This window comes from Protopterus annectens, chromosome 6.part1 (assembly GCF_019279795.1).
Source record: "Protopterus annectens isolate FY-2018-M chromosome 6.part1, PAN1.0, whole genome shotgun sequence".
Classification (NCBI taxonomy): Eukaryota; Metazoa; Chordata; order Ceratodontiformes; family Protopteridae; genus Protopterus; species Protopterus annectens.
Genome location: NC_056738.1, coordinates 204,217,611 through 204,237,669, shown reverse-complemented (window position 1 = coordinate 204,237,669; position 20,059 = coordinate 204,217,611). Strand labels below are relative to the sequence as shown.

Below are 20,059 nucleotides of genomic sequence, written 5' to 3'. Positions count from 1 at the left end.
TGAACCTATGAACTAGAGCCATTGCTTTATATTCATTCATTTTATATCCTGAAAAATCTGAAATGGTCTCAAAATGTTCCACAATACAGACATGTCCTTTTCTGCATTTTTCAATTACAGAACAATAGCATCTGCAAATATAGCTAACTTTTCTTGATTATTGTGCAAATACATGTAATTACATGAAAATGTTCAACCATATCCTTGCATGGCCAATCTCTGGATTATTCATATGCAAAACATAAAGGTTAAAAACTACCATGGGAAGGTAAACATAGGCTTACTAAAATCCTCACAGATCAACAGCCTAGTTAAGTGCCAATGAATCACATCATTTATATCCCGAAATTTAAAGGTTTCTCATTTTATTTGCCAATGGCCAGTCTTATTCGGAAGCACATCAGTTTGAAGGTAGTTGTACAGTCCGAAAGGTGAGTGGGTGCTGGGAGGGGGGGCTTGCCTTCCTGCAAAAAAAAAAAAAAATAATTGTTCTAATTTCGAAGGTAGTTTCCACAAATGGAAACAAACAGAAAACAGACAGCTGAAACCAATTTCAATGAACAAAACTGATTTCTGTACGCCAAAACTACTTTCTGTAAAGTGACATTAATTCCACTTTCTCTTCTGTACAAATATATAGCTTTACAGAGAGGAACCTTCCTGCCATAATTCTCATCTCTGAGACGTCACATATCCTCCTAATTAACCCTATTACACTATCAGGGAATGCAAATCCTGCTGAAGCCCTGCTCTTAAAATATGGGTGATTCTACTGAAAGTACAGTTTTGTACCTACCATAAATGTAGATGTTCGAAGATCCACATTGCTGCAGTCCTTACACTTGGGTAGTCCGCTGTCCTCGGTCGGCCCGAATATCGAAGTATAAGGCTGACGTCGGTCAAGGCGCATTTGACTGACATCAGGACGTCAGGGTACAAATGCGCATGACCGACGTCATATCCTCAGTCTTTTCTTGCCCCAGATGTCAGAAGACCCTAGAAATAAAGGCCAAAACCAAAAGACAGCAAACCAACAACCAACCATCCTAGCACTAAAAATATGTACAATATACACTCTATTTACAACCCAACCCACACAACCGCCTCTAACTACAGAGGGGAAGGAGGGAGGGTAAATTGGACTGCAGCAATGTGGATCTTCGAACATCTACATTTATGGTAGGTACAAAACTGTACTATGTTCTTCATCTCACATTGCTGCAGTCCTTACACTTGGGTAGAATCCCAAAGCAGAGGTAAGGGAGGATGGCCAAACTATAAGGAAGCAGGAGCTGCCAAAATGCCCTGCAAAACAGCAGTGGCAAAACCAGCCCTGGATTTAGAGTAAAGAGGTAGGTGATAATGCCTAGAGAAAGTATGCACTGAACTCCAAGTAGCTGCCTCCAAAATATCCTTAGTTGCCACCCCCCTCAAAAAGCTGTCGAAGTGGCAGTAGCCCTAGTGGAATGAGGCCTAATCCCAGCTGGAATTTCCTTGCCATGATGGGAATAACAGAAAGCAATGCAAAACCCAATCCACTTAGAAATAGTTTGTTTTGACACAGGCTTGCCCTGAGAACTCAAAGCAAAAGAAACAAATAACTGCTGAGACTGCCTGAACCCTTTAGTTCTGTCCAAATAATACCGCAACTGCCTGTGTACATCTAAAGTGTGCAAAATCTTTTCCCCTCTATTTTGGGGGTTTGCATAAAAAGTTGGCAAATGAATAGTTTGGTTTAAAGCCACACTAGAAACCACTTTAGGCATAAAGGAAGGATTAGTATGTAAAGATACCCTATCCTTATGGAAAATTAAGAAAGGCTCAACCGCCATAAGGGCCTGCAACTCAGAAACCCTTCTTGCAGAGGTAATAGCCAACAAAAAAGCAGTCTTCCATGATAAAAACTTTAATTCAGTAGTAGCTGCAGGCTCAAAAGGTTGTAGAGTGAGTTTCTCCAACACAAAATTGAGATCCCAAGCAGGAGTAGGAGCTCTTCGTGGGGTCTTATATTCTTTGCCCCTCTAAGAAATTGCTTGAACAAAGGATGAGAAAACAATGGTGGGTCACAATCATAGTGAGCCGAAATTGCTGCAGCATGAACCTTAATAGAAGAGAAGGACAAACCTTTGTCCAGTAACTCAGAAAGATATTGAAGAGCCACACTCAAATTAGGCTCAGAAACATCAAAATCCTTTGCTGCACTCCAAAATAAAAATCTCTTCCATTTATCTGCGTACACTTTCCTTGTACTAGGCCTTCTAGCTTCCAAAATAACATTCAAAACTTGCTGTGGAAGTGGAGGCCCACTATGGTTCAAGACAGAATATGCCAGGCTGTTAGGTGCAGAGAGTGAAGCTTGACATTGAGCAAATGACTGTCCTCCTGAGACAACAGGTGTGGAATCGAAGGCAAAGGCCATGGAGGTTTCCGTACCAGGCTTCTCAGTAATGGGTACCAATGCTGTTGAGGCCAATCTGGAGCTATCAAAATCATCCTTGGCTTGTCTTGTCTGGCCTTTAGTAGTACCTTTGGGAGGAGAGGCAGAGACGGAAAGGCATACACATGAAGATTGCTCCAATTGAAAGAAAGAGCATCCACTTTCCAAGCTGTGGGATGAAACTTTTTTGTGCAAAACTTTGGCAGCTGGTGGTTTAGTGGAGAAGCGAACAGATCTATGTCTGGAGTTCCCCATGACACTGTCAATTTCTGAAATACATAAGGATCCAATTTCCACTCGTGGGGATCCATAATTTGTCTGCTCAACACATCTGCTAAGGAGTTCTGTGCTCGGCAGAAACCTTGCCTGAAGATTTAGCTGTAAACTGAGAGCAGTCTCCCACAAAATCATTGCTTGCCTGCATAGGGATAAGAATGTGTTCCGCCTTGCTTGTTGATGTACCACATGACAGTTGTGTTGTCTGTTAGAATCAACACCTGCCCTGGAAGAAGTAAATCCTTGAAAGCTATTAATGCAAACTGGACTGCTAACATCTCTTTCAAGTTGATATGTAGATGTTGTAGTCTGGCAGGCCACTTGTCTTGTATCCACTTTCCATTCAGATGAGCTCCCCAAGCTTTGTCTGAGGCATCTGTCGTTAGAATCTGACTCGCCTCTGGCCGGGTCACAGAGAGTCCCTTGTTTAGGTGACATTCCTGAGCCCACCACAAAAATTCCTTTTGAATGCAAGGTATTATTTGAATGACAGTGTCCAAATCCTGGCAGTGCTGTGTCCATACATTTTTGAGATACCATTGTAGCTTCCTCATATGCAGTTTGGCATTGGGAAGCACCAGAATACAAGATGCCATGAACCCCAAGGCTTGAAGGACTGGCCTTGCAGTCAGCCTGGACCGATGAGACAACTGATGAAAGTAAAGGGAAAGATTCTTTTGTTTGTCCGGGGTCAAAAAGGCCATCTGGGATGCTGTATTCAGTCTCACACCCAGAAAGCACATGTCCTGAGAGGGTACTAGACTGGACTTTATTTCGTTCACAGAATACCCCAGGCATCTTAGCACTGCTATCACATAATCCAAATGATGAAGAAGCTTGTCCCTTCCTTGAGCCAGAATCAGGCAATCGTCCAAATAAGGATAGATCTGTATTCCTTTTAACCCGAGGAAAGCTATCACTGGAGCCAAAACTTTCGTGAACACTCTGGGCGCAGTAGATAAGCCAAAGGGCAATGCAGAGAACTGATAATGAGAAGTCCCAGCTCGAAAACGCAGATACTTCCTGCAACTCAGTCTGATAGGAACATGAAGATAAGCCTCCTTGAGATCCAAAGTTACCATCCAATGATCTTTGCCCAGCAGAGGTAAAAGCTGCTGTAACGTCAACATTTTGAACTTGGGAATGTCCAGATAAGTGTTGAGGATAGATAAGTCCAAAATTGGTCTCCACGTGTTCCCTTTCTTTGGTACTAGGAACAGGCGAGAATAAAATCCTAGGCCCACTTCTGGCATAGGGACCGGCTGAATGGCCCCTATTTGGAGTAACAGAGAAATTTGCTTGTGAGCCTCTATTCTTTGTGGAGGAGGAACGTCTGGCATGCCTTTGAAAGGAGGCAAGGTATGGAAATAAAACCTGTAACCGTGGTGGATGATATCCAATACCCATCTGTCTTGGGTAATTAAACTCCAATTTTCTTTGAAAAGTGCCAACCTTCCTCCCAAAGGTGCTGCCAGACGAGAAGGTTCTGGCAGCTGAAAAGGTAGGTCATTGGGTCTGTTTACGAAAGGACTGACCCCTGCCCTCACCCGAAGATTGTGCAGGAGAACTCCCTGTTCTAGGCCTGAAAGAGCCCTGAGCTCTGCCCCTACCACGTCTAGATCTACCCCTAGACTGGGAATCATAAGAAGGATACGTCCACCCCTTAGTAGGCCAATTTCTACTAAACTTTGGAGGCTGAACCTGCAAAAAATCTTTAACAGTCTGCATAGACTTAGCCTTGTCTTCAATTTTCTTTAAAACTGTCTCAACAGGAGAACCAAACAACACACCAGATTGTAAAGGAGCATCTAGAATCCTTGTTTTAACATGGTCAGATAAATTCTGATCCCTCAGCCAGGCGTGCCTGCGAAGAACTGACCCAGTGGCAGCCACCCTAGACGAGGCCTGTACAGCATCAAAACCACATTGCAAAGAATGCTTACCCACCTGTTCAGAAACATGCACTAAATCTTGCAACTCTTTACAATCAATACCTTCCGCCAGAGCATCAACCTTAGACTTCAATTGTGAAAGGAGATAGTTTTGGTATTTCAACATGTGAAACTGGCAATTCAAAGCCCTCATAGCTAGAGTGGAAGAAGTATAAACTTTCTTTCCCCATCTATCCAAAGCCCTGGCCTCTATCTGAAGGAACCGGATTCTTGACAACAGAAGCCTTAACACCTTTAGGCCCCTGACTAACAGTTTCTGGGTCTGCCCTAGGACTCTTAAAAGATACTTATGAGCTTCAGGCACCCTGTAATACCTATCCGGTTTAACAGGAGCAGGAGGCAAAGAATCAGGATTAAGAGAAGCCTCTGTAAAAACATCTTCCACCACATCCAAAACAGGAGGTATAGCCAAAGGCCTATGCTGGGGTAAAACAAAATTCCCTAATCCTTTTCCTGGAATCAGAGAAGTCCTGACCTTCCCACTTAAAATGCTCCCTCATGGAATGAAGAGTTTCTGAAAAAGAAAAATCCTCAGGAGGAGAAGCAGAAGGAGTAGAATCATCCACATCAGAATCAGAATAAGGAGAATACTCCTGCAAGTCTTCAGCCAAGACTCTGAAACATCCGAAGCCTGCTCAAAACTCCCTAGCTCAGGCTCCACCCTAGGTCTCTTATCAGGAAGGGGCAAAGAACCCCTAATCAAAGTAATCAAATCTTCTGCCATTTTAAGCATATGCTTCTTGGGCACAGTTCCTGAAGAACTAGGGGTGACACCAACTGAAGCTAAACCTGGCCTGCCTCTGGGAGAAGCCTTGGAAACAGAAGGAGAGGGCCTAACCACCTTAGGAAGGGAGGGGAGTATAGTAACCTGAGAAGCCCCTTCAGCCTGACCTGCCTCCTGAGAGGCCACATCCTGCAATAACAAAGTCTCTCCCTGGGATCCCAAAGAAACCTCCGGTGGAACCACCGCTCCACCGACACCTCTAAAGAACCGGCGTCCGCACGGACGGTTCTTCCAGCCTAGGCTTAACTGCTTTGTCCTTGCGCTTCTTGAAGAAGCGCCGGAGCATCAGACGGCATTTTATAATTGCACCACTTCCCGAAGACTAACCTGGCACAATCTAACCTTCTCTTTATAGTGCGCTTATTGAATCTAGCACAAGAGCGACACCCAACAACGTCGTGCTCAGGCCCTAAACAAGGAATACACAAAGTATGATAGTCTCTATGCGGTATCTGTTTCCCACAAGAAATACAATTATTCACTTTTTCTGACATCCGGTAAACCACTGAGGCAAGAAAAAACTAAAATATTCCCCAACGGGGTACTTAGCCAACTTTGACTCTGTCTGAAACTCCGGAATCGAAAAATTTCAGAACGCCAACCGGCACTTGCAATGCTGCTTCTGCATCGGACCATGCGGCAAAAAAGACTGAGGATATGACGTCGGTCATGCGCATTTGTACCCTGACGTCCTGATGTCAGTCAAATGCGCCTTGACCGACGTCAGCCTTATACTTTGATATTCGGGCCGACCGAGGACAGCGGACTACCCAAGTGTAAGGACTGCAGCAATGTGAGATGAAGAACATTGCTTTCTTTACATCAGGCCCCACCAACAATAGTGTTGCTTTCTTATATTTTCCTCCCCACCCCTCTGACTCATCACCATTGTTCTATTAATGTTATCAATTTCTATCCTCCTCAAAACTATACTGATCCATGCTGAAATGTTAGCAACACTTTTGCCATTCTCAGACAAACACTTTATAATCATGGTTTTAAGTTAAAATAGGTTAAGAAGAAGCTGGGTCATAAGGGTCTTTACATCCTTTGGAAATACAGACATCACAGTTTTCTTCCATGATGCTGGTACCTCCACTTTTACAATACTGTTAAAAAAAAAAAAACTTTCTAAACCTTTAAAACTTTCTTCCCTCCCAATGTCCACAGGTATACCCTCTGTTCTTGGAAACATCCTGCTGACTGATTTTACATCACCAGTTTATCCTAGCTCTTCCCATCTTAGCTATTAAATTGTTGAGCATCATCTTCTTCAAACCTTGGCAAATTTAATCCTTCCATTTGTGCCTTTTCTTTGTTTCCAAATTCCCTTCTATACAAATGCTCATAAATTTTTTTAAACATCTTATACCTCTAAAAAAACTCTGGTTATTTTTCTTGTCATAGGCTCCCCAAGTTTAGCAACAACCCTTTCTACTTTCAGTTGCTTAAACCACTGTGTTAAGAACTTCTATGCTCTGGAGTTATCAAAAATAATTAATAAACAGCACCTTTCCAAACTTGTGAATATTATCCACATAATCTCTTATTTTCCCTTTAGCACTCTGCAGTTTCTCCTCTTGTTGTTCTGTGAGATTCCACTTATTTTGTCCACCCTCTAGATAATTTCTACTATTCAAAAGACATGCATTCAGAGCAATTTTGTCCTGGGCCTCTGCTGAAAATAAGCCCCGTCTTAGTCAGACTTTCCCAGTCAACAAATGTTAAATAAAAATATCATTTATTTCTCACTCTCTATTTGTACCTTGTTTCTAAGCTTCATTTTCATTTCTCACACTCTCTAGCTATCCCTTCTGAAAAAATATCTAGCTTCCCCAATAATTCTTGAATCATTCTGCTATCCAGACCTGAAAATTCTCTTTTTAAGAAGAAACGTTGCAGTATCTCACTTGTAAATCATTATCCTATATATTTATCCTATACTTTACATGTGTCAAAGCTTTCAATGAAAATACACATGATCCTGATGGGTATAATTTCTAACCAATTACTGTACACTGGGGAATAATTGTGTAAATTCTGTCCAAGGTCCTGTTACTGAATGCACTTCTTCCATAGCACATATTCTCTTATATTTCTTCAGAAATCTATCCCTGTGTTTCATTCTCCTTCAAGGTCCCCTGATACATCCTTACTATTGCAAATTAATTTCCAGTTTCCACCCACGAATATTCCCTGCCGAAAGCCAATTTCTTCCAAAATATTTTGTATTTTCAAATTTACTTCATTTTTCATAAATGCAACTTCCAAGTCATTACTATTTTTGTGTGCGACTAACCTTCTGCCCTTTTAAGGGCACTACTGTGATACTTTACTTTTGTGTGCTCTTCTTCAATGGGAACACATACATTTATTGTTTTGTTACTGTCGTTAGATCCTGGTGGTTTTGAATGAGTAGGCTGCTTTAGCCAATAAAGAGTAGCCTATGACTATTTAGCAAATCATACATACACTGTTGCAAGTAGAGGGGGATAAGCATCTTTGCTTAATTACATTATTTTGTGCTATATGTTTAAGAAAGCCTGTAAGCTATAAAAACAAAATACAATTAATACTAAGTTTCCTTACAATACTACACACAACATGCAGGTTATGTAATTTACCAAGTACAGAATAGGATTTTTTTATTTTTACAGTTCCATTTTTCATTTGATTTAATCACTACCTTACATAGATTGTGTATACTTTTTAAATAGTGATATTCTACTAGATTCCCCTGAAGAAAAAGGCATTATAAACAAACTAGAGGTTTGAAGAGAGACTACAAAGGATTTAATGCTAACTGAGATTTCCCCAAACAATAATGAATTAGCTCAGGGAGTATTATTATTTAATACTAATTTGGAACCTAGGCCTGAGGAACAATCTGTCCATCAGAAATGGTGAACTGTGTGTGATCAAGTGTTTCTCTCCAAGACCATGAGAAATAAAGTTAAACATTCCAAGACTGTAGTGAGTAAACAGATGATTAGAAAGTTAACACAATTACTCAAGCAATGGTACATAAAGCCAAAAGTACAGGAAGAAGAGTAAACGATAGAGATCTGTAAAAAGAGGCAAAAGCAACATATAAAATGATTCAATCCAAATAAAGGAAGGACCCATTCTTTGTTAACGAAACAGGAGTTAAACTTTGTGACCAAGGATATACTTCCTCTAAGTTATTGATGATTACTGTGGATCTGGGACCCCCATTCCTACCCAGTATTTGTGACACCACCACCAACAGTGACACATTTTTAAATTCTTCTGAAGGCAGTTTTTTTTGACATTTTAATCATAAATTAAGTGGCTCGAATATTCCATTGATGATAGGAGGCAGATATTAGATCAACATAACATGAAATTCAGACTTCCAATATAGCTGCACACTGACCAACTGATTACCTCCAGCTCTCCCAGTGTGAAAACAGAAACCGAGAAAAAGGAATACCATTGAAACTGTTTGGGTAAAAGTCAGTTCCTCACTATTAAAATACCACTGCCTGGATGCCAGAAAAGAAGAAATGCAGAAAACCTGAAAGAAAATCATCCAGAAAACATGAAGAGAAGACAAGTGTCTGGGATGGATTCTGTAGCTGTTCAGCAAATAGCAGTTCAAGCTTCAGCTTGGGTTCAAAAGATGGCCTTCAGTAATTTTGACCAGCTGGGAATGCGTTTTAAAGTGCGTTTTACTGTGTATGTGTGTGAAAAAAAGTAACTTTTAAAATACTTGAAAATTTTACTGGTTTATGCTGCTTGTTTTGCCCAGGAAGGAGGCACCATTTTCAACTTAACCATCAGTAATAATCTTGCACCAAATGTCAACAAGACCAAAGAAATAATTGGTGACTACAGGACGATCAACAGAGAGCACCCTCCACCTGTAATCAATGAAGAAACAGATGAGAGAGTAAAAAGTGCAACATTTCTGGGGGTGCACATTGCAGAAGACTTGCCGTGGGTTAGCAAACACAAATGCCATCATCAAAAAGGCACACCAACGGCTTCACTTCTTGTGAAGGCTGAGGACAGCAAACCTACTATCAACGGCTCTCACAACCTTCTACACAGGCACCATCACAAGTATACTGACAAACGGCTTTGCAGTTATGGTATAGAAGCTGCGCTGCTTCTGAGCAACCGTCCCTCCACAGGATAGTGAAAGCATACAAGACCTGCACATGTCCAGATGTCTCAGCAGGGCAAGGAAAATAACCAGGGACAGCACACATCCTGCTTACAAGCTGTTCTCACATTTAACATCAGGAAGGCGCTTTTGATGCATACGCTGCAGAGCCATAAGATTCAGAAACAGCTTCTTTCCTCTAGCCATCAGGTTACTGAACTCTGGGAACAGTACCCTTCACACTAGACATTAAGGCAGTAATCCAACAGTATTGAAAAGTCTCTATGGTGCAACATGTAACGAGGTCTTACCTCCACCCAGACAGCAAAGTCAGCAGTAATCAAACTGAACAGTCTTACTGTGCAATATAAACATAAGCCTTAAATCAATCGTTTAAGTGCAATTTTTCAAGTGAAAATAAACTAATAACCTAGTAGGGAGTGACAACCTGTTAAATTAGTGCAATACTGCAAGCATTTAATTATTGTTTTGTGCATCATCGTCATGTTAAAATGTAGTTATGTATCGTATGCACACTGAATCCGAAGAAACATAATTTTGCTCAGGTCGCACTTGTGTGACTCGAAGTGACAATAAAGTTTACTTTGACCAGTAAGTACTAAGCTAGCTGCCCTCTGGGACCATTTTAAGCCTAGCCAACTTCCCCTTTTTTGCTTAAAATAATGTATCCCATTTGGCTATAGATTGACTTTACCCATCCCATGGTCGATAATTATATATTACCCCTAATGAGAATAACTGGGATAATACCATAGATAATTTGAGGGGACCCATGCATGGGATAAAGCATTTAAGATCTATTAGTAGTACGGGGCAGTCCTGGGGTAAGTTTTCAGTCTCACATCCATAGATCTAATTTGTGCTTTAATATGGACAGGGATTAACTGTTTTATGAGGAGTCTGTTCCACACCAGCGGTATCCTCTGCGAGATACACCTGTCCCTCCAAACTGTTTTGTTGATGTTGCAGAAGAGGTTTAGATCCCTAGACTATTTCTGATGCCGTATGATTTGCTAATGTTCAGTAAATCCATCAGTGATGGGTCAAAGGATGCCTTGTATGCCAGACATGGGTCACCTATTAGCAGTCTATAGGACACTGAATATAGTGACATAGCTTTGAGTTGGTCCATGTAGGATATGCTATTTAGGTATATCTGTGGGTGTTTCAGCTGCACACAAATACATGCCAAATGGGGCATTATATTTAAATGAGTACTGAATTAAGGGGGACAATGACAGCCCTAGATCTAGACATAATCCCTTTGTTTATACGCTGTGCAATAAAAGACTTTCTTACAGCAGACACACACTGGGTCAAAAGTTAGGCCACTGTCCATGCAAGTTCTCAAACCCCGAAATGGGTCAGTTCTTAGGGGGTGTATTGTCAAGGTTACAGAAGGCAGTGGCAGGAAAGCCCTCCTTTCCAAGGGGTAATTCCTCTCCCACCAGACCAGACTCCTTTATCTCCTCCTACCCTTCAGATGCTTTCTCGATGAGTGATAAAACCGGGTCCCCTTCCCAAGTTGGGAAAGGTTTTTATGCAAGAGAAAGAAGATGTTTGCATACTAGTTCTGGATCTTTCTTTCCTAAATTTGTTGCGACATGCCCAAGTTCAAAATGATGTCACTTCACAATCTGTTACCACTTTTTCGGTTAAGTTTCCTGGCAACACTAGATTTCAGAGATGGTTATTAAAGCCCCATTCATCCAGACAACAGGCATTTCTTAAGGTTGTGTGTGTCTGGATCACATAATTGTCAGCCTTGCCCTTTGGATTATTTACTCCACCAAGAGTATTTACAAAGTGTCTAGCTCCAGAAAGAAAACTCACTGTAGACTAGAGTATCTGCATTTTACCATATTTAGATGACTTTCCTATCTTGTCAGAATATTTTTCAATGTGTCAGGAATGTCTCACTTGGTTGAGGTATCTCTTACACAAGCTGGGATTCCAAGAGAACATTCAAAAGTTTTTTTTTTTTGACTCCTTCACACGGGGTTGCCTTTCAGTGATGTCAGCTAGACACCTCAGTTCAAATAACTTTCCTTTGACAGGAAAGGAAAAAAATATTTCTAAAGAATTTCCATTCAGACTTTGCTTACTGTGAGGGAATATCTCAGGATTTGGGTGTCATGGCATCTATAAATTCTCATGACATCCCTGGTAAGACTCCAATGAAGTCTCTTTGGTCCCAGCACCAACATCCTTTGTCTTTTCAAATCCCAGTACTGGGGTTTGTCAGAAGAGAAATTGCTTGGTGGAAATAGCACATTTCCCCAAATCCAGGTCTACCCTTCTCCCTCCCTTCAAAGCAGTCAGTTACCATACATGCCTCTAACTTTGCTTGGGGAGCAGTTTCAGGAGGGATAGAACTGCAAGGTATGTGGGACACCAAGAGCAGAAGCAAACAAATATAAAAGATACTTGCCCCGATTAAGGCAATCAATTCCCTGAAACATCTTTAGTCCCAAGACCTCTTCAGGTTGTTACAGATAATACCATAGTTATATGGTACATCAACAAGCAAGGGGAACTTATTTCTATGCCATCTTGGGGAGTGTCTACAGGAAACATTAGGAACCATGCATACACCGCTGAGATAATTAGAATATCTTCTTGAGTTACAACTGGTTAAAAATTCCATACTAAAAAGGGACGGCATGCACTATATACTCTCCCATAACCCACATTGGGGGACACTAACTCATGACTACAGAGAAAGGAAAATATAATGTATTTTAATATCATTATAAAACTGTAATTTACTTTTTTCCCCTTTCTCACCCATTATTGGGCACACTTTTTGTAATGCTGTTTTATTTTGGCCAGTAAGTGAACCAAATTAAGATTCTGCAGGTCAATTATTTGTTACGGATTTAAAATGAATAGAAAAAGATGAATAAAACTAATAAAAAAACTTTATGCTGACAAATTAAAGTCTTATAAAAAGAATCAATATACAGGTTTCTTTGGGTTACACCATACATAAAAATAAAATAAAATCTTCATTCATCAAGCTATGCTAATACATTAGTTTGCTTAAATATATGAAAGTGTTAAAGACCTTGGATGTTATCAAGAAGCATTTAAAACACATGGAAAAAGGTACACTAATATTAGGAAAGAAAGCACTGAACTTTTGCTGTGGTATTACATTAACCTTTGTTATTGAATGCTTTAATATCCAACGATGAGCTTCTTAGCCAGGCTCAGAGAGTCATAATAAATTATTGCAAAGTAAATGTAAGGACTGACATGTACTCTATTAAGGTATTGAATAATAGTTATGAGGAAACGTTGAATCAGACTTCATAATATTACTACTTATACACTGTAATGTTTTTAAGCAGTCAATCCATAGCTACATCCCTCCATCCACAACCTTTTTTCCCCATTTTTGCACATGAGGTAGGGGTGTCACTTCCACAGTGACAGCCATCTAGAGCCAAGGTTCACACCACCAGGTGACTAACCCTGTCATGGTAGTTCTTCCACACCTCATGCTCGCATGCACACACACGGCCAATTTTGAGTGGCCAACTTACCTAAAATCAATACTATTTTTTTTGCATTGAAACTGCATCGTAGGATGAAAAGTAAACGTCAAAAAGTATTTTTCCTTGGTCAGTGTAACAGAAGAAATCATAAGATCCGGGAAAATCAATACGGATCCATTAGGGACATTTTTTTTTTGAAAAGTTTTGTAAATTTGAGAGAAAACAAGATAAATAGTTTCATATTTTATAACTGTGACAAGATTCATAAAGAAAAAAAAAAAAACACACTGTGTAACAAAGAAACTACAGTTGTGTAAGTAAACTTACCATAACAGTAGATGTTCGAATGATTACTGCCTTAATTAAATGGGTTATGTCCTGCCAAGGATAAAACTGCTGGCCAGCTTCTAAAGCTTCAGGGTACCATCCATGCACCCAAATTATTAGTCAGATTGAGCTGAGCTAACTAATGAGGCAGGTTTGGGAGACAAACCCTTCACAGCTTCCATGCCAACAGAGAGAGGCGGAGTCCTGAAAGGATAACCCTAGGAACACACACACACACAAAAAAAAAAAAAAGTGTCCATACCCTGACATAACCAACACAGACACACACGAGAGAGAGATGGAGGGAGGGTGCGGTTATGGCAGCAGTGATCATTCAAATATCTATTGTTATGGCAAGTTTACTTACACAACTGTTCTGTACTGCATTCACCATACCGATCACTGCTTCAGTTGTCTTGGCTATATGGGCAGATTACCCTAGCTTACTACATTTGGGAGGTGGAAGGAGAGGAGTCCAAGCCTGATCTAGACCAAGATAAGGAATAAAGTTTGCGATGCCTTCTTAAACACACGCACAGGAGGACAAGTTGCTGCTTCAAGAACACTTCTAGAAGCTGATCCTTTCCAAAAAGCCATTGGCGATATTTTACTTTACTGGCTCACCACATGCGCAGTAGCAAGCACCACCTAAACCCCGCCCATGGTGTTTGATGTCACGGTTAGGCATTGAATATTCATTGAAGCTGACTATCAGGCAACAGTACTAACAATGCAATAGAATATTACCAAGAAGTGCATAGTGAGCCAGAATTCAAGTCAAAATTCACCTTGAAGGAAGACATGTATTGACCAGCTAAGATTCTAGATTTAGCACAGGATGCAAATAATTGGTAGTTGGATTAGAACGTTACACCTTCTTTAGGAAAGGTATCTTAGTTGCAGTCAATAAATGTCTTCCTTTAAGGTGAATTCGGACTTGAATTCTGGCATCCAAGGTTCTGGATTTACGGCTGCTGTAGACATTAGAGTCTCTGATGATACCGCCATTATCTTGATACCGCCATTATATTGATCCATGTTCTAGAGTTACAGTTATGCCCATGTACACAACATATCCTTAGAAATACAGAGGTCCAAGGAAATAAATGTGCAGATGGCAAGGACCTTTACCCACATGCAGACTGCCACAAGTGCTTCTAATACAATTACCCAGTCTGGCAGCTCGCTGTACTCTACCTCTATCCATCTCCAACTCGGACAAATACAGAAACTACTTAATTTAAAATTTCAACACAAGCACTAACTAAACAATAACCATCTATGTTCATGCACTTCACCTGGATAGCCCGTTTGTATGTACATATTTCACTTTTATTACTGTCACTGCCCAGCTGGACTTTTCCAGTCAACAAATACAGATAAATTAATAAACAAAAATAAATCTGTTGCCTACATTTCACACAGTGACAGTCTTCAATTATTTTTTTAATGTTGTTGCATTCATTTTATTTCATTGTATAGCTTCTAAAGATTCATAAGCTAGTACTATGTAATCACCATTACATTGCTTTGTATTGTATGCACCGGCTAATATGAATGGCATGTCAATCATGCCTCATTTCATATGCAGGTTTGGTCGTCAACCATCCGCGCCAGCCAGTAAAGTAAAACATCGCCAAGCCATAGATGAAGTAAAGGCCCTCACAGAGTGGGCCTTGACCTGTTAGAATAGTTTTGGTGTGGAGTAGAACAAAAAGGTAATAGCCCAAGAGGACCATTTAAAAATGGTAGGTTTTGACACACGTTGTCCCTTCTTAGCTTCAGAAGAAATGAACAACTGATCCAAAGATCTAGCTCTGTCAAGACAGTACCAGAGTTGACTGTGGACATCCAAGATATGCAGTATCCTTTCTCCCTCAATTTTATGTTTATAAAATAAAAAGAGGATATGGACAGTACGGCTTGAAGTAAACTCGATATCACATTAAGCATAAAAGAATGATCAGGTTCTCAAAGAAACTCTGCAGAAAATGAGATAGTGCTGACTCACCATAATAGCTTGCAACTCAGATAATATTCTTGCAGAGGTCAAAGCAACCAGTAAGAGTTTTTTTTTCCATGTCAAGAACCTCAATTCAGACAGTTTAACTGGTTTAAATGGCACAACTGTTAGCTTCTCAAAAAGAAAATTAGAACCCAAGGTGGAGCTACCAGTTTTCTTGGAGATCTATTATGCAAAATCCCCTTCAAAATCATTCTGACATGAGAATGCATTCAAAGAGGATGATCCATGGACAGACAAGCTGAAGTGGCAGACATCTGAACCTTGTCTGAGGAGTAAGGAAGGCCATATGACGGTAAACACCACACATACTGTAAAACCAGAGAAACATTATCCATAAATGGGTGTTGTTCACACCAGTATGAAAATCTTTTTCATTTACTAATATATTATTTTCTGGAAACTTCCAAGATGGCTGCACACTGATCAACAGCTTAACCTCAGCTCTCCCAGTGTGAAAACAGAAATTCAGAAATAACCAGTGATATTGGCAGCTTAAGGAAAATTCAGATATAAGCTAGTCAAGTATACTGTCTAGATGCCTGCAGGAAGAAACTGAAAGAGCCTGAAAGAAAATCAACTGGAAAAGGTGATGAGAAAACAATGACTGGGAATAATCCGGCAGCTGTTCAGCAAAAAACAGCTCAAGATCCAGCTTTGGTGCAAGACATGTCTTCTAGTAATCTAGTGGGGAAAAAAAATTAGTCAAATGTGCTTGGTGCTTATTAAAATAAACAAAACACTGAACAGCTGGAAAAAAAATGGAAGAAGCTTTATAACAGATATTCAGACAAGATGATAAAACTGCAGAAAATCAAAAGATCAAATGAAGAAAAGGCTAGCTAAGTACAAGATTGTTCAAGAAGAAATGTTTCAAACAAATGGAAGAATTAGAGGAAAGGGCATGAACGGAAAATCTGAGATTTTCTGTTGTAACACGGAAACTAAAAGGAACATACTATATTCATTTTATGAAGGCACAAATGAGCAACTGGAATGGAATGTCACAGCAGGAACTGTTAGTTAAAAGAGCACAGTGCGTGCATGCTCCAAATCTGGCCATACGAAAGCAGTCAATACCTTTATTAGTAAAGATGAAAACCTACCAGCACATATGGCTGATCTTGACAAAACTGTTGCAAGAGGATAAAGTATTAAAAAGTTGAAGACAGACTGTTTGTGGAAATTGATTATTCACTGTACACCAAAGAGAATAGAAATAAATTTATTCCAGCAATCACAGAATATCAACAGGCAGGTGTGAGATTAAAGCTGCTGTATCCAGTTGTCTTCAGAATATTTATTTTCTGAAAGACCAAAGTCATTTTTGATGCAACACAGGCTAAGGAGGAAATGCAAAATTCTGTTGAACAAAAAAACAAGCCATCAAGCAAAAGGGGACACTAATTCTCATTATTCTGAGAATAAAGCACAGAGAGGCTTTTCCAGTGAAAAACTTTTCCACTGTTCCACAGGCAAACGCAGGAGACAGACAAAAGCACAGAAGATGACCAGAAGAATCAAAGAGTACAATGGAATTAAACCAGAATCTTGAGTTGGGAGATGGATATGAAAAGGAAGGCGACCAGCAACATGGAAATAAGTGAATAAATGTGAAGCCACAAAGTATCAACTGCATTTGTGAAACAGACTGCTTAAGAGTATGTGAAAGACTGGACTTTTATTGACTGTTAAACTTGCAAGAAATCGATAAGCATTTGCTTCACTTTATCTCAATGTCTGGAAGGACTCTGAGGGAAGGGAGAAAATAAAAAAGTAAGTCTTATTTACAGTTACCCTTTTCCTAAAACTATATCCATAAAACTTTACTATAAAAATGTATAACTTATACTGTGAAAATTATAGTTGTTCTTGTATGTGTTAAAAGTTATTAAAATAAACAAAATGCCTTTTTTCCTTTCTGTTCTCTTTCTTTTTTTAGTATTAAAATATGTAGGCATTACAGCACAAAAAAGAAGAAAAGGTAGACAAAAGCATGTTTAAGCTAACAGGCTGTAATATTGGGTTGTTGAGGTTGTGGATGGTGTGTAAAACGTACACAGATCTTATTTTACATATATATTTTTTTTATTACACACACAATTTACTATCAATCACAATGTTGAAACTGCCTTGGTCAACCAGCACATGGTCGAAAGGCAATTTCCCAGGAAGGCAGAATGGCAACCCAAAATCGACTGACATACACTACAGCGAACGCATAGTGTAGGTCGATCATTTTAGTTTGACATTGTGCAGGGAGGTCGTGCTTCAGTGAGGAACAGGGAATTAGCCCATTTCCTCATTGCATTGCAGTCTTGGAATATTTAATGTGCAGGGGATGTGGGGGGGGGGGGGGGCACAGGCGGGCATAGCCCCCATGAAAAATAGAAGTAACGTACTGTTAACTGTAGAGTTCAATGGTACGTTAATGTGCATAGCAGAAAGTGAGTGACGTCCTCTCCTGCTATGTCGAATACATCGAACCATGGTGGTTAATGTATTCATTTTCACTTTGGGTTAAAATTTTAAATTTCGTATTCAGCATTTTAGGTCGATCTTTGTTATTGGTTGACTGAAGCAGATTCAAAATTTCAATAATAAATCTTATATATATATATATATATATATATATATATATATATATATATATATATATATATATATATATATAAAACTACACAGCGGATATGTTTTCTCTTACTTTTGCATAGGTGAATGTCTGGATTAAGACCCTTGGTTTAATCTAACAAATTTTAAGTGGAAACAAGTAACGAGAACACCGAATATAACGAAAAATCTTCCTTTAGCAATACATGTTTCAGCTAGCCTTTCAGGCTCTGTAGAGCACCGCATTTTTCCTTTTCTCTTACTCTTTCATGGAGACACACTGGTAACTGGGCAATAAAAGAGATAACACTCATTTCATCAAGGCTAAATGTTAATGATTTCTGACAGCATGCAAGCAGTTTTCACATCTGGGGGGGGGGGGGGGGTAAACAGACCCCTAAGTAAAAGCACAGGCAATAACATGCAACCCAGCATGGAAAATCTCAATTTCAGGTTAATTAAGGCCTGTATTAGCAGCTATTTGGCACAAAGGTTTCCATTAGCAGGGCTAAACTTCATTACCAGAAGATGTACACAGTTGTGTGTGTTTGTAGAAAGTTATCAGTTGAATTTTGTTTTTGAAAAGTTTTTATTAAAAGAAAATGTCTTGTAAAATGTGACACAGGCTCCAATGTTGATAAGAAAAAACTGTATAAAGGATTAACCTGTTAAACATTAATTGCTGCACATACCACAAAAGCTGGAAAGATATTTAAAAAGGTGGCCATATACAACATGTGGGAATAACTACTTCTTACCATAATGGCAACACTTTCTATATTAAATAATGTGAATAGTCTCACAGGTATAAACATAAAGAATACTTAATTACATTAAGAAATACAGAGTGCAAATAGCAATGCCACACAAGACAGGTTTGGAAACAACTGAGCATGTGAATTTGATAAAGAAAGGATTTTAGGATAGATATTCAACAGAATATCAGGGACAAAGGAAAGACATACTTTATATTCACTGCTAGAGAAGCTTCGGTAGTGAAAGAAGAGCGGCAGATGTGTAGTAATAAGGGACTACTGGGAAAGGATGAGGATTACACTGGCATGTATTTATATACCACCTAAAATTGCTATTATGCAGCTTAAAACATTTTGGGAGAAATAATCAGCCTTCAACAGGGAATATTGCTTATAGGTGGGGACTGCAATTTGATTTGCAAAAAAGGAGACTCTAGGGGGCCTAGAAGGGAAAATATAACAAAGAGGGTAGATTTCTAAAGAAATGTATGAAAATACATGCCATGAAAGACTATGCCAATAGTACATAATTTACATATTATTCCCCAAGGTAAAATAACTGGCTAGACTTGACAGAAATTACATTTCACAGGAACATGTCCATTTAATTGAGAACTTTTATACACAACCAATAACTATTTCAAATCATGCATCAATAATTACCAAGATAAAAATGCTTTTATACACAACCAATAACTATTTCAAATCATGCATCAATAATTACCAAGATAAAAATGTAGAGTAGTGAAGTAAAGATGAGTCACCGGTGCTTCCCTGTCTACCTGTTTAACAAAAGTAAGAATTTAAGGAATGTGTATTGGAAATTATTCAGGAGTTATTAGGAAAGTTAAAAATTTCTCCAGAAGTTATAGCTAGTGAGTGAGATAAAATGAAAGTGGAGTTTAAAAAATAGGGTAGAAATAAGAGGAAAAATAACTGGCTAAGAATTATTTAGAGAAGCTAACAAAAGTAACAGGAATCTCACAAAACAAAAAATAGGCACAATTGTAGATTGCTATAGAGAAAATAAGGGAGAACCTGGATAATATGCATGACTTTTAAAAGACTGCTGTTAAATAACTGTTTTTGATAACTCCACAACACAAAACTTTTGGCACAACAAGTTGGGCAACAGAAAGTAGAAAGGGTTTTTGCCAAATTAGGGAGCCTATAACAAGAAAAATAACTGGAGATTCTACTGTGATATTAGAGAAGCCTTTGAAATTTTACAAAAATTTGTAAACA

At 39.2% G+C, this 20,059-nt stretch overlaps 1 protein-coding gene across 2 annotated transcripts in view; it reads right to left on the bottom strand.

Moving 5' to 3' along the window:
- POLR2G (RNA polymerase II subunit G) overlaps window positions 1–20,059 on the bottom strand; it is a 357,869-nt gene that overhangs the window by 325,865 nt on the left and 11,945 nt on the right. The gene's annotated exons all lie outside the window — the stretch shown is intronic.